Raw genomic sequence first — 15,445 nt, 5'->3', positions numbered from 1 at the left:
TCTTTCATGTGGCTACAGAGACTACGGTAGAACACTATGGCTTTCTTTTCTTCAGCCCACGAGGTCTCTCCAGCCAATTGATTGAAACGGGTGATGTAATCAATCAAAGTTTGTTTACCCTGTGTAAGATTAAGCAATTCCAGGTCTCGGGATTGTGCCTTATACCTGGTATGAAAAACCTTTGCCATTTCTGTCACCAGTAGATCGAAATTGTATAGAGCAGGGTGATCACTCTCTAATAACGGGTTAGCCCAAATGGCCGCTACACCTGACAGGTGAGAAAGAAGGAAAGCTGCTTTGGTAAAAGAGTCAGGAAAAAGCTGGGGTCTACACAAGAATGAAGTTTGCACTGGTTGAGAAAGGTACGATATTTCCTGGGATCCCCCTGATAACGTTCGGGGAAAGCAAGAGGAAAGGAGGTTGGAAGGACCACTGGAGTGGGGACTGTGGATGCTGTGGACGGATGTGCAGACGGATCTGGGGGGGTGGGATCGCCAAACTCGGCATCTGCGGGCAAGGGGGCACGTGTGCTTTGTAGGGCATCGAATCTATGGTGGATAGCCGTTGTGGCTGCGGCCATGTCGGTCCTAAGGGCCGCAACCGCTTGCATTAGAGCGGCCACAGGGTCCCCGGCGGAGGTATCCATTCTCTGGACGACCAGGAAGGCTTCACAGTCTGTTCTGATCTTGATGGTCGTGCAGATTATTGAACCTCCGTCCCCAAGTACCGCACAGACAGAAAGGATACACTGTCTGTGCAATCTTTGAGGCCACAGGTGTGTTGAGCCGTCAATCAGGTAGCAGGAACGCCGGAAGGACCCCTGACCGCTGCAAGGCAATAGTTAATGGTTAAACAGGAGCAGTGCAATTGATACAGGTAGCGGGTAACAATCAGTATTAACAAGGCTTACCCAGGAGTGTTGCAAGTGGTGTCCTAAATGTGGTAAGAGCCACAGATTGTTGGTAGTGGAGAAAGAAGCATTCTGCACGGCTCGAAGGTGGGACACACCTGGGTCTGATGTAGATGGACCAGTAAGGCAGGAAGTTCAAAAAAAAAATTCCAAGATTCTAGATTCAGAGAGGATAATCCAAAGGCAGTCCAAGAGAGTTCCAAGGTCAAGGTGCCGGGGAAAACAAGGTGGAATCCAAGTAACAGAAATCCGAGGGGCAGGCAAGACAAATCCAAAGAACAGTCCGTGGTGGCAAAATCCGTGATCAGAAACAGGTAAACCAAGGCGCTACACAATCCTCAAGAGATCAGCTGTGAAGCGCTGTACCCACGTTGCCAAGATGCTTTCAAACTGATTAAGTAACCACGTGATGTGTCTCACAGATGTGTGAGACATGACGTGATCACGTGGTCATGGAACGCTGGATGTTCGTTGCGGTGGGAGTCTCCGTGGGCGTGACCAGCCGTGAGCGCGCCTCCATGGTAACTGCCAGCGAAACAAAGGACGGTAGACGCCGGGGCTACAGGCTGGTGTCCTCCTACGCCAGGCAAACTGCTGGTTCTATCTATGTGCAGGGACTGCTCTTGTTGTTAGGTGTGGTGTGGGGCTTGTGGTTGTGTGATTCTTAATGGGGCGAGCAACGGGAGACATAACATTGCTGCATTGGACGTTGCACTCCTAGAGTATGCACATTTTCTTTTAGATCTAATGGTAAATAAACTACTTTTCCACAAATGCCTTTTACGAATTCAGAGGGAGGTAATTTTACTGTTTTTGGTTGAGGGCGTTTTATTGCTTGAAATGGGTGTACTGTTTGAATTATGATGCCCTCATATAAATGAAGTTGTTGTAGGGGTTTTGGTAGTGGGTATAATTCCAAATTATTTGTGATAGCACGTGAAGGAGTTTGGTTGTTGTCAAGTTTTGTAGTGCAGTAAATGCAAAGTATTAAGGTGTCACTTATTTCGTATTTTTTTCTGCTACAAGGTAGAGAGCTAATTCAAACCATTTAGAATCTTCATTGTCTTCTATTTTATATGATAGGTCTACAGTTTTCGTGTTATGTTTATAAAAATTCTGCTGCAACATACACATACATGGTTTGGTACTTCAGCTGATGTACTTTTAAATTTTAGTATTTCTTTTGTGTATGTGTTTAGCAAAAGGTTGCCATGTGTAGAATTGTTGCTAATTTGGTTTAAAGCTATTTAATTCTGTAAATGGCTTTCACTTCCAAAATATTTTTTCTGGATATAGTCAATTTCCTGAAATCTTTTGCTGTACCATCTAGAAGAATGTTATTTAAATGTGCTAGTGCTAAAGCAGGACTTTTAGCATAATACACTTTATAGACTAGATTTCTTATAGTTGAATGATGTGTTGATATTCTTTTGATATCATGGAAGGTGGTTTTACAAGTAGATCCTGTAATGTAGGCCAATGAATGTCCTTGTAGTCCTGTGTATTTGCGCACTGGACAGCTTTCCATATTTTGCAGTAGTTTAATTTTGATTTTGTCTTTGCTTTTTACATATTGATTGAGGAATTGGCGTAAAGACTTGAAGAATTGTTTAGGAATGTCATATATTGACATGGACGGCCATTTGTACACTAGACGTTCTCATTCAGTTGAATGGAGGGGTCATTCTAAGTTTTCAGGGCATATTTTTGTAAGGAGTACTTCTTGTTCCATTATGGTATAGAAAACTTTTTCATAACCTCGACCACTGCTATGTATGGCAATTGTATTTGTTTGTTTTTGTTTGTACGCTTCTTCATTAAAGTATGGTTCTGTGCTCGTAGTGTGACTCCATTCACCTCCGCATATACTTAAGAAGTTCTTTCTGTTGAAATTTCATTTATTGAGAAGTCTTTATTGTAATTTAGTTATTAGTTTTGTTAGTGGTTTCATTTTGTTTAACACTAAAATAAATAACTTTCTTTTGAGAAGAATTGCACTATCTATCAACGCTTCTAAAATGTATTTCCTACGATAGGTTTTAAGCATTGAAACTGATTTCTCTCCTGTTTTTATAAGATTTTGAAGGACTTTGTGATGGAACATTTTGGCTAAAATACTTTTCTTGGTATGCTTACTTTGCTCTATATTCAAATTTAAAGAAGTAGTTTTATCTGTAGTGATAGCTGATTTTCTGTTAATTGTTTTTTGGTTTGTTTTAAATTTTCATAGAGAAGGCAACGTTTTTGGACTTGAAACTTCTTGTGTTTCTCTAAATGACTGTATTAGCTGTTTTGTTTGAACTAATTTTTTACAAATTCTGCTAGAGATGGATCCTTATGTTGGACACTTTTATTTTCATTTGCTCTACTTCTGCGTTGCTTTCTACGGACTTGACTTTTGGTAGGCATTCTTTAGAGTCTGTTGAAAAAAATAAAGATGGCATGGGTTGGGGTGTTCTGCAATGTATGTGTGGTGTGTGCAAGAGTGTTTGAGTAAGATGATGTATGTAATGGTGTCTGATTATGCATTGGGAACTACAACTAGTAGGGATGTGTATTCTTCAATTAATATGTTACTAAACTCAGGTTCAGATGACAGAAAAAAATAAGCTAGTGGTGTGGAGAAGTACGAATAGTAAATCTAATGTATACAATAAAAACAGTTGTTTGTTCTATAATATGAACATTCTAGCGGTTGAGCTGGGTAATTTGTGTGTCCAAAAGTAGGAATTTGTGTGCCATTCTGGCTGTAAATCCGTGTTTAAGACATGGGGATTTTTGGACAGAATGGTGCACAATCTCTATTTTTAGGCACAGAAATAGCATGAATTAACTTTACAGTATGTTTGAGTAATAATACAAATATTATGGTGATATTCTACTTACTTTTTTTCTAAAATGAGCAGTTTAATTCTTAGTTCTTCTTTGTTCTTGAAATTCGGCTGCTTCTTTTCAGGAGAATGTTCTTCACTGCAATTGTAAAAGAAACAAATTAGTAATTTTGTTTGTAGATAGCATTGTTTTTAATTTAGATATTGATTTTTTTAATTGAAATCCTCAGCGCCTTCCTTAAAACCATTAAAACTATCTTAATCACATAAGATACGTCGCACCAGTTCAATACATATGATATGTTCTTAATTGTTAGGCGGAAACCTGTGCAGTTCCCTCTGGGACCACTGCAAAAGATTTAGGACTACAGGCGTTTGGCGGTGAACCCACTTGGTAGCTGTCTGTACCACACAGATTCACTTGGTAGCTGTGGCTGAGCAGTCAGACTTCCCTCAAGAAGAGTTGAGCAGTATGTGGAGTATACAAAATAGGGCAATTCTTCGCAGTAAGACAAGCAAACACGCAACGAGGCTCAGTGTAAAGATATTAAGGTATTTATTTATAACGAAACATCTATCAAAAACACTATGGCACTATCACGGCAAACAAATCAATCACAATTACTCTACGAAGAAGAAACGATCAAACCCCCTAACAATTTTTCGACAAGTCTAGGTTCTAGACAGAGGTGTATGCCTCAACCTAGATGGCACTCTAATATTAGTTAGGACGGGAGAGAAAAATAGGCAGGTTATGAAATCAACACAGTTCAATTCATCACGGGTAAAATGCAAGGCAAGAAGGCAAGAACCACAATAGATCATAAAGTTCAGAGGCCAGGTCCACTCGGAGAGAGGCAAGGCGATATGTCCCAAAAGTCTCTAGTGGAAATGCGTTCGAGTCTTTGTAGCAATTTGTTATCGGCAGATTGAACTAGTTCAGAACAATAAGTGAGGAAGCTTGGAGGCGACCCAACGGAAAGGAGAGGATTAAGACACCTCACTCGAACCGATCGAAAGGGAAGCCAGGCGGACACAGTACCTTGTTGTGGAGGGCAGCTCCGGCTGGGGCAGTTGTTCCTGGTGGTGGATGCACGTCGGGTCTTTGCCAAGAGTAGAGATGTTCTCATCGTCGAAGAAGAGTGAAGTCCGGTGCACCACCAGGGAAGAGACCAGCCGCGGAGTGCTCCATCACAAGGCTCACAAGGCACCACCTTTTGGTCGTGGTACAGGGGTAGTGGCTATCCGGTTCCCGGGGTGCTCTGCACTGGCAATTCAACCACCGCGTCCTGAGGCGAAGAAAAAGCAAAAGGGGACTGGTTGTTCCCACCAGTCAGGGGAAGAGACTCTCCGGCAGGGAGATCTCCTCTGTCGTCGGGAAGTGGTGAGTCGGTTCAGCAGGGCTCCACCGGAGGTGTCGTCGTTGCAGGTCGGCTCAGCGTTACCCTCGTCGAATTCTTAGGTCCTGTGGCGACTTCTGAAGATCCAGTCCCAAAAGCCCTGCTTTTATGCAGAAAACCCCCATTCATTCAGCCTAGCTGTCAATCAACACATGCTAAGTGGTGAGCGGGGAGGCTCACCACTTGGGCCAATCACTCCAGAGTGCGACCGGAGTTGGCAAGGCAACTCGGTCCAGGGTGCCTAAACCCCCTCCCACACCCCTGTGGTAACCCAGACAGAATGGCACCACTTTGGAGGGTCTCTGTACAGATGCCCGCCAAATAGTGGAACAAAGGGCTCAACCTTTGGTTTAGGAGTCACAGAGACGAACACAGACGCCATTTTACCAACCGAGTTCTGGCAGAAAATACCATCCGAGAAACTTATTTAAGATAAATAGACCGGTGGTACGTTAGAGATTAATGAGAAAAAGTATCAATCTCCAACAACGGGAAGAATCCCATAGGGTTATGTTCGGGGTCGAACATAACAAGTAGTTTCCACTGCCACCAGCCAAAACTCGACGAGGGGGGACGGGACAGTGCCCCCTCGAGTAACAGACCCAAGAGTAATCGAATTACCCCTACTAGCACGTCCACAATAAGATGGTTTGTACTAGTTCTGTTAGTAAATTTAGGTCTAGTAAAGCCAATGGTGACTTTACATGCCCGGGGAGACAGTAGTCAGTCCCCGGGTATGGAGTCTATGGTGGAGGTCCGCTAGGACGCCCCAGTGTTACGGCACGTAGGGTGCGGTGTAACACACATAGAAAAACATATGAGACCCTATGGAGTAAAAGACCCCATAGCCCATAGAACACATTGACATTCAAAGGAATTACACACATTCATGTCCAAGAGTGGGAGGAAAAGAGTCTCACTCTTGGCAGGATGGAAAAAACAAACTCCCGAAATCCAGCAAAGCTGCTGGGGGACTCACTAGGTTAGGAAATTCAGCCTAAACAGAGAATTCTCTCTAACACTAATGAACAAATTGGATTGCAATGAGTAACTGTAACAAACAACATATCTTTAGTATGTCTTGTGAAATTCATAATGTACCACTGAATACCACCATTTCTGTAACTAAGCTGTTCTAGGTAATAGTGCCTTAATGTTATGCTTAAATTAAAGTAATCAAATAAATAAATGTAATTGTATAAGTATTATTTTTTGAGATTGGAACATAGAGTGTGCATGCATGCAATTTTGTTTCAATATATGTAGTCTATAAATTTCATTTAAAAAATGTTAGTTTAACATGATTTGATAGTGTGTGTATTAAGAAAGTAATAGTATAAAGGTTTATAAGTGATAGTTGATTTTAGGAAATTGGAAAAAAGACAGTAGATTCATTTTACAGATTACACAAGCTAAAAGTCAGTTTGAAAATGTGTTCATGTACTGTACAGAAAATATGCATACCTGTAGTTGGTGTTCATGCATATGGATATGCATGGAGCTGCAAGTAGAAATCTTGGAGACTTGTAGAGTATTTCTTGTAGATGGTGCTTGCCAATGATATGACACTTGTACTCAGAGAGATTCACAGTACATTTGCAGTGCTGATCTATGATGATGCAGTTAGATGTAGAGGTCTTGAATGTGATTGGTGCATGGTCATGTGATTTCTTAGCTACATCCAATGCGGGAATGGCATAGAGAGTGAAGTGGAAATGGTAGAAGGGCTGTTCATGTTACGATATGTTTGCGGTATGGCGGTAGTTCGCGGACATTCGGGAGTTACATCCAGGGATTTTTGGGTTCAGAAGTCGTGCAAATGAGGATGAGCAGTGAAAGGGATTGGTCAGGAAAGTTTAGTGGGTGTGTTGTGCCAGGAGAGAGTTTCTCAGATACTCTTTTTGCTGAGAGAACAACAGATAGCTATGGCTGTGTGTTTCAGTAAACAGATTGTTTGGATTTTGGGAGATTCATGGATACATTGGTTGAAGGTGCATGCACAAAGCTGTGGAGTAGCTGTAGATCTTGGATTTCCACATGTGGAAGTACACTGGCATGGAGTACGTGGAATGAAGTGGTTGGACTTGCTACCTCTCTGTGCTACTTTGGAAACAAAGCAACATCCAGACATAATTGTAATTCATAGTGGAGGGAAACGTTTAGGACATGTGTCTGGAATTTCTTTGCAATTTGCTATGAAAGAAGGACTTGGGAAAGTCATGGACATGTTTCCTAATTCTCAAGTAATATTTTCACGGATTGCGCAGAGACAAATGTGGCTTCGTTCTCCTTCATTTGGTCCACAAATGGAAAAAGCAGGGTGCAATGTTAATAAGGCTGTTTGTGCATTTCTAAGAGATTTTGGCATGTCCTCTTTTCACAATGAAAATATTATGTTTCGTAGTACATACATTTTTCGCAGAGATGGAGTCCATCTTACTTATGCTGGCAATCAGATTTTTCTGAGAAATGTACAAAATGCACTGCAACCTTTTTTTAGAAATACAGCATCCATTTCGAAGTAGGTGTTAAGTATTTATAATTTTTGACATACAAATACCTGCCAAAGGCTCTTTTCAGAGCCACCACTTCCTCCCAGAGAAAAATGCTATGGTAACAATAGGGTAGCATCCCATTTTTTTTAATGTTGCTTTATTTATCTTCACTTCTATTTTTTAACTGTGAAAGGCGGCTCTGAAAAGAGCCTTTTTTTTTTTATTTTTGTAATTTTATATATTTTTTGTTTTTTAGCCACGACACACTAGGAGAGGAGGGGAAAGGAGGGTAAAGGGGGGGGCACCAACCACAGGGATAAGAAAGAGCGCGCTGAGAGAGGAAGATGTAGAGTGGGTTTTATTTGGGTAGTGAGCAGGTCTTCTCATGCTCTGAGACGATAGTCTCAAAAGCACTCCGAAGTCGCTCCCCCCTACAGAGTACTGTGTCACAGTACATACATACAACTGTGACCCTCGAAAGGTAAGGGTCATAAGAATTCTGTATGGCCTGTGAGGCAGCTTGAGGAAGACGCTGTCCCACAGAGGTGGTCCTTGTGGTGACAGGATCAGAAACAGAGGATGAAGTAGAGGAAACCAACCTACTACGTTCTTCGCAAGGTACAACCTTGCGAATAGCCCCAGAGTGAAATGACCTCAGGTGTCGCTTCATGGTCATGGTCCCAAAGCTGTACGAACCATGCTTCCCGTCTTTTTGTACTCATTGCAGATAACACGGTTCGCACGAGCCTTAGGACCATTCCCATAAATGGAAAATAACCGCCACACCCAAGACTCATGTCTAGTGCGGGTAGTAGGGATTTCCTCTACCTCATTCTCGTCATCCTCTTCTTCCTCCTCTGCATCCTCACTCCTGTTCCCCTCTTCAGGCCCTTGGGAAGATGGTGATGGTGGAGGGGGTGGGGGCGGTGCTGAAGCAGGTGCAGCACCAGCTGGCAGTTCTGCAGCCAGGGATGCCTTCTTGATGGTGGAATCAGCAAGTTGCTGGGGAAATAGCTGTGCTCTGAAGAATAGCCAGAAACACAATGAGAATAAGCTCTAGGGCGTGGTCTCTTATAGGGGTGCTTGTCCTCGGTTCGCGGACATGCGCGCTGTCCGCGGACAGATCGAACACAAAAAAGTGTTCAAAAAGTTTCAATAGATATGTAGAAACACAGGATTACTATGTGGGACTTGTGCCATGATACGTTTTTATGGGAAAATATTGTGGATTACTCGAAAATGTACTTTTAAATTGTTCGGGGACACAAACAGTGTCCGCATTCAGAACACGCAATCAGCATGGGTGCGGTCACATGATCCCTTCGCAAACAGGTCAGCGAAGGAAGCTCCTGTCCGCGGGACACCAAATGCACGGACATTGGTTTGCGCATGCGCGTTGATGTTCTACGGACAGTATTAGGGTCCTGAATTAATTAAAAGTGGGTCACACATCAAACGAACATTTCTGGACATCGCGTATGTTCTAGAACAGTTTAAACTTGCTAGCGCACCCTACGGACAGATATAGTGTTCTTTAGGACACTTCCATTTTCGTTTGATTACGAACTTTTCAGGACATCAATTGTGTTCTTAGAACATTTAACTTGCTAACGAACAATACGGTCAGGTATAGTGTTCTTCAGGACACCTCCATTTTCGTTTAATTACGAACATTTCGGGACACCATTTGGGTTCTTAGAACAGTTTGAACTTGCTAGCGAACAGTACGGACAGGTATAGTGTTCTTTAGGACACCTCCATTTTCATTTAATTACAAACATTTCAGGACACCGCTTGTGTTCTTAGAACAGTTTCAACTTGCTAGCGAACAGTACGGACAGGTATAGTGTTCTTTAGGACACCTCCATTTTCGTTTAATTACGAACATTTCAGGACACCGCTTGTGTTCTTTGAACAGTTTCAACTTGCTAGCGAACAGTACGGACAGGTATAGTGTTCTTTAGGACACCTCCATTTTCGTTTATTTACGAACATTTCAGGACACCGCTTGTGTTCTTAGAACAGTTTGAACTTGGTAGCGAACAGTATGGACAGGTATAGTGTTCTTTATTAGGATACCTCCATTTTCGTTTAATTACGAACATTTCAGGACACCAATTGGGTTCTTAGAACAGTTTCAACTTTCTAGCGAACAATACGGACAGGTATAGTGTTCTTCAGGACACCTCCATTTTCGTTTATTTACGAACATTTCAGAACACCTGCGCTGTCCGCAGACATCTACATTGTTTTTAAAAAAATAAAAAATGGGAAGTAATTACAACACAATATAAAAATGTAACTTTATTTCACATATATTAATAATTTATGACAGAAAAGGTGAGGCAGAAACAGAAACAAAAACAGGACAATTACGGGTTTCAACATGATTGATATCAGGTGAAGAAGGGATGGAAGTCTCATTAAAACGTTTTGGATTATGGAGAGGGTTTGGGGATAATTGACTGGGATATGGTGAGGGGGGACATGTACATGTGGGACAATGGTATGAGGTTTATGGTTTAAAATGGTCCTCAACAAAAGTTTTCAAATTATTAAAATTGCTCTAAGAAAACCATTTTTTCTTTTAAGCTGTCAAGCGTGTTTTCCAGAACAGTTTCTTCAGACATATTTTCTATTTTGGTATGCTCTGTACAAAAAGAAATATATATGTTAAATATATATAAAATAATAACACTTAAATGGTTTATATTGTAAAGTGTGTACCATTAGCTTCACTATTTTCTGACATTTCGTCATGTGGGAAGTGCTCCTCTAGCCATTCCAGAGTACTAGACATTTCTGTGAGAAAAAAAAAAATAATAATATTTTTTTTTAATCTAATACAGAAAGTTTATAAAGATATGAGTAAAATGATGTACACTTACTATTTCAGGTAAGATATGTTCCGAGTAGTCTGTAGGTCTGGTCTTGGTCTTAGTTGTGGAGTGTCTGTCAGGTAATTATGTTGGAAACCTATTTATCTTCTCTTGGTCTATTCCATTTTAGAATATATTGTATTTAAATGAATGGTTAGTGTGGTACATATATGGGTTACATTTCTTATGTATTACTATATATAATATGTATGTGTACTACTTTGTGAATTTTTTAAATGTTATCATGTTGTAAAAGAAGGAAACATGCCCCCCTCCGACTTTTTAGGTAGTGGTGCTGTTGTCCGAATATGTCTGCGGACATCAAAAATGTTCGCGGACATTACATTCAGTAGAAGGGGTTCAGTATGTTCCATATTACATGTACATAAAGTCAAAGTTACTAATGTTAAGTTGTGCTACTAAAAACCTATGAAATTCAGTGAAAAAAACTTTGTTAAAGGGACGTTATGGTTAAGTTGCGCTACTAAAAACCTATGAAATTCAGTGAACAAACTTTGTTAAAGGGACGTTATGGTTAAGTTGTGCTACTAAAAACCTATGAAATTCAGTGAAAAAAACTTTGTTAAAGGGACGTTATGGTTAAGTTGTGCTACTAAAAACCTATGAAATCAAGTGAAAAAACTTTTTTAAAGTGACGTTAGGGTTAAGTTGTGCTACTAAAAACCTATGAAATTCAGTGAATAAACTTTGTTAAAGGGACGTTATGGTTCCAAGTAAAACCGAAAAACCCTTGAAATTCGCCAGTTATGGTAAGCTAAGCAACCATAACTCGCGCCACCACCGTGCACTGCTAAGACTAACACCCAGGACATCACTGATGACATCACATGTGCATTTATCTTTCATGAAAAGTCTGTACAAGGGTTTCTTATTGTAATGTTAAAAAAAAGTGTCAAGGATTATTGGAATAAATATCAAGTGCTAATTCGTCCATCCAGTATACTAAGGTGCTCATGTAGAAACATAGGCATTGTGTGCAGCATACATGATGGAGGTGCAATATTCATAAACTTGCCATGTTGAATAGTGAAATGATAACTGTTTTCTTATTAGACTTTTGCATACTGTGAAACATGTGATAAGTAGATAATAAAACCCACTTACTACATAATTGCATTATTATAGACAAAACACAAAGAGACAACACCACATACAAATATGAGTATATACAAGGATATTGAAGAAAGAAAAAAAAACAGCAGTAGTAGCAAAAAGTGTTCACAACCTAACAGATTACCTTTATGGAGAGAAATGATTGCTCTGTTTCAAACGTGCTACTTACCCTATGTATATATATATATATCACATGATGTGCCTGGACTCTAAGGAAAGTAGTGTGAATACAAGATATAAAAATAGGAACATATACAGGGAAAGTACAGTAATAAAAAACAACAGAACTATCAGAAAGTGCTGACAACTCTACTGATTATTTTAATGCACAGAAAGGATTTCTGTCTTTCAAGCTTATGTCTTCCCCTATGTATATGTTTCACATGATATGACTGGACCTTAAGGGAATTATTGTAAGAACATACTTGAAGGATAAGGCTACAAATATACTACCTTTTCCAATTTTAATTACTGACTGTTACTGAAGAAAACCATGTGGCCTAGATATGTCAGTAAAGGAAAAAAGGGGGAGCCAGACATGTGATGTCATCAGTGATGTCATCAATGACATTTGTGATGTCATCTTTGATGTCCTGGGTGTTAGTCTTAGCAGTGCACGGTGGTGGCGTGAGTTATGGTTGCTTAGCTTACCATAACTGGCGAATTTCAAGGGTTTTTCAGTTTTACTTGGAACCATAACGTCCCTTTAACAAAGTTTTTTCACTGAATATACATATATATATATATATATATATATATACATATATATATATATATATATATATATATATATATATATATATATATATATATATGGTTTTGGGGTTTTTTGCGTTGGGTGAGGGGTTGCGGGGGGTTTCCCCACGCATATGTTTTACAATTGACCTTCACAATTCGCTCAATTGTGAAAAGGTCAATTGTAATTCGAGCAACTGTAAAACGAACAATTTGTATACAACCTATTTAACGATTTCAAAGTTTGGCTTAACGCTATTGCATGATTAGGTGGCTAAACTTCTGTTGGCTAGATGGATTTTGTAATGGTAAGCAGGGGATAAGAAGTTACAAAAAAGAAAGGACCCTGTGGCGTCAGTATCGACCCACGCACGTGGGAGGAACTGATGCTGCAGGGTCGGAAGAGAGACCGCGGCACACCTCACTGTGTGCCACCGAAAAATTAAGAGGATAGGGGGGAGCAGGTATGGGATACAGGGCACAGTGATCTATGTCATCACTGTGCCATGCCATAATGGTAGTCAGCAATTTAATAGTCGACAGTATGGGTGGCGCAGTGATCACATAGATTCCATTTTATCTCAATAGAAAGGAGAGATTCGCATTGAATGGAGGCAACATTGCTTCATTGTAGCAGTTTTGCATTTATTTAGAATAGTTAATTGACGTTTGTTAAAGGTTACATTTATTGTTATTTTATGTCTAGTGTGATACATTTTCGATTTGCATACCTGTAGTAACATAACGAAGATTGTGTGAACATAATGTGAGAGCACATTGTGCAACTTAGCACACTGAGTTTTAAAGTTCAGAGCTTCATACGAAGTGGAAAAAGGCTCCTGAATGGGAAACCCATTATGAGGGGATGTAATAATTTTGAACATACTTACAAACAAATAAACACGCACAGATTCTTTTTCAGAAGACTGGCTGGCCAAGGGGGGCAGGTGACAGCTGCAACAACATTGGTGTTACTATTTGAAGCTCAAATAGGATAAATAGCATGGGCCTAGAGTTTGGGCTTGGAAATAGTTGTGTGAGTGGCCGAATGAAGCATCTGCCACCTGGCATCATCAATGTGGGATTAGTGGCTCAAATTTTAAAAGGGTGACTGGAAGCAAAAATGACTGTGTGCCTATGAGAAGGTCAAATAGATCAGCAAGGAAAAGAGTAAAATGGAAGGACGCCAGATGGAGTGAGATGGTGGTCACATAATAAAAGGGCACAAAAGGACGCCAAGAATAAACATCCAGGGTGTCAAAGTGTTTGGAAAAATGAGCCAGTGTCCGGTCAAAGGAGCAATTTTGTTAGCTCTAAAAAGCCTCATAAGTGTCCATACATAAACCATGCATGTCAGATTTAGCATTGCAGGTCTGTGACCAAGTGAAATCCCCTGTTAGGGTTGTTTATCTTTCAGAAAGAACCCAAGAAGAGGGTTGGGCTTGTATTGTGAAAGCCCGCCGGGGGACAAGGGTGGCGGGTGTTGGCGTCCCGCAGGGTGCCTCTTTGCTGGAAATCCACTCTTTGACTTGGCTGCGCCCCCTCCTCTACATATCCTGCAACCCAGCCCGCCAGGGTCGAAGCCCGCCAGGGGACAAGGGCAGTGGTTGTTGGCATCCCGCAGAGTGCCTCTTTGCCGGAAATACACTCTTGGACTTGGCCAAGCCCCCTCCTCTACATATCCTGCCACCCGGCCTGCCAGGGTTGAAGCCCACCGGGGGACAAGGGCGGTGGGTGTTGGCGTACCGCAGGGTGCCTCTTTGCCAGAAATCCACTCTTGGACTTGGCCACGCCCCCTCCTCTACATATCCTGCAACACGGCCTGCTAGAATAGAAAGCCGGCGGTTGACAAGGACGGCAGGTGTTTTGGCATCCCGCAGGGTGCCTCTTTGCCAGAAATCCACTCTTCGACTTGGCCACGCCCCCTCTTCTACATATCTTGCAACCAGGCCCACTGGGTTGAAGCCCGCCAGGGGACAAGGGCGGCGGGTGTTGGCATCCCGCAGGGTGCCTATTTGCCGGAAATCCACTCTTGGATTTGGACACGCCCCCTCCTCTGTATATCCTGCAACCCGGCCCGCCAGGGTCGAAGCCCACCGGGGGACAAAGGCGGCGGGTGTTTTGGCATCCCGCAGGGTGCCTCTTTGCCAGAAATCCACTCTTTGACTTGGTCACACCCCCTCCTGTACATATCTTGCAACCAGGCCCAATGGGTCAAAGCCCACCAGGGGACAAAGGCAGCGGGTGTTGGCATCCCGCAGGGTGCCTCTTTGCCGGAAATCCACTCTTGGATTTGGACACGCCCCCTCCTCTATATATCCTGCAACCCGGCCCACCAGAGTCGAAGCCCATCGGGGGACAAGGGCGGCGGGTGTTGGCGTCCCGCAGGGTGTTCGCGGGCTCTAGGGGGGAGAGTTGCCTCCCCAGCACCTTGTCTGTCCACCTCACTCAAACTGGAAACAAGGGGGTTGCAGTCTGAACTGAGCCACTGTATGGGAGTACGGAAGCTGTAAGGAAGGAAGACTGTCTCTGACAGCAAAAGAGGTAACCCAGGAGGCGACACATCTCTTGTGCCATTTTTGTCTGTCTTAAATAAAACCTCTCGGTGGGCCACAATGCCTGAGCTTTCGGATAAAGTTCTTGGGGGGATCCTAGCCCCCACACCACGTGTGTTCTATGGCCCTGAGCAGAGCCCAGGTCCTAAAGTTGGTGCTAAGAGGATAATCAAGCAAATAAAGAGGAATTTGAACCCGGGACTTAAAGCTGCTCAGACCGGTTTTGTTGCGCTAGGAACCCCCCCTAAGGTTACAGTACCCATAGCCTTTGGGGATGCGCACCTGCTGATCAAAGAGATTTGCCAATTTTAGGGTACCCCAGGGGCAGGGGTAGGGGTCCCCTCGTCCCCCGCACTGCGCACGGCTACAGCAGTCCCTGAGACCCAGCAGAGCACTCCAACTACTGTGGTGAACGCCGCCTTCTCAATCCCAATCTGATCTCCTATACAAACCATACAATCGCAGAGGAGGAGCCTGGAAGAGCCCCAATGTGCCACAGTTCTCCA

Source organism: Ambystoma mexicanum, chromosome 1p (genome assembly GCF_040938575.1).
Source record: "Ambystoma mexicanum isolate Mex_15411 chromosome 1p, UKY_AmexF1_1, whole genome shotgun sequence".
NCBI lineage: Eukaryota > Metazoa > Chordata > Amphibia > Caudata > Ambystomatidae > Ambystoma > Ambystoma mexicanum.
Note: the sequence above shows the minus strand (reverse complement) of the source record.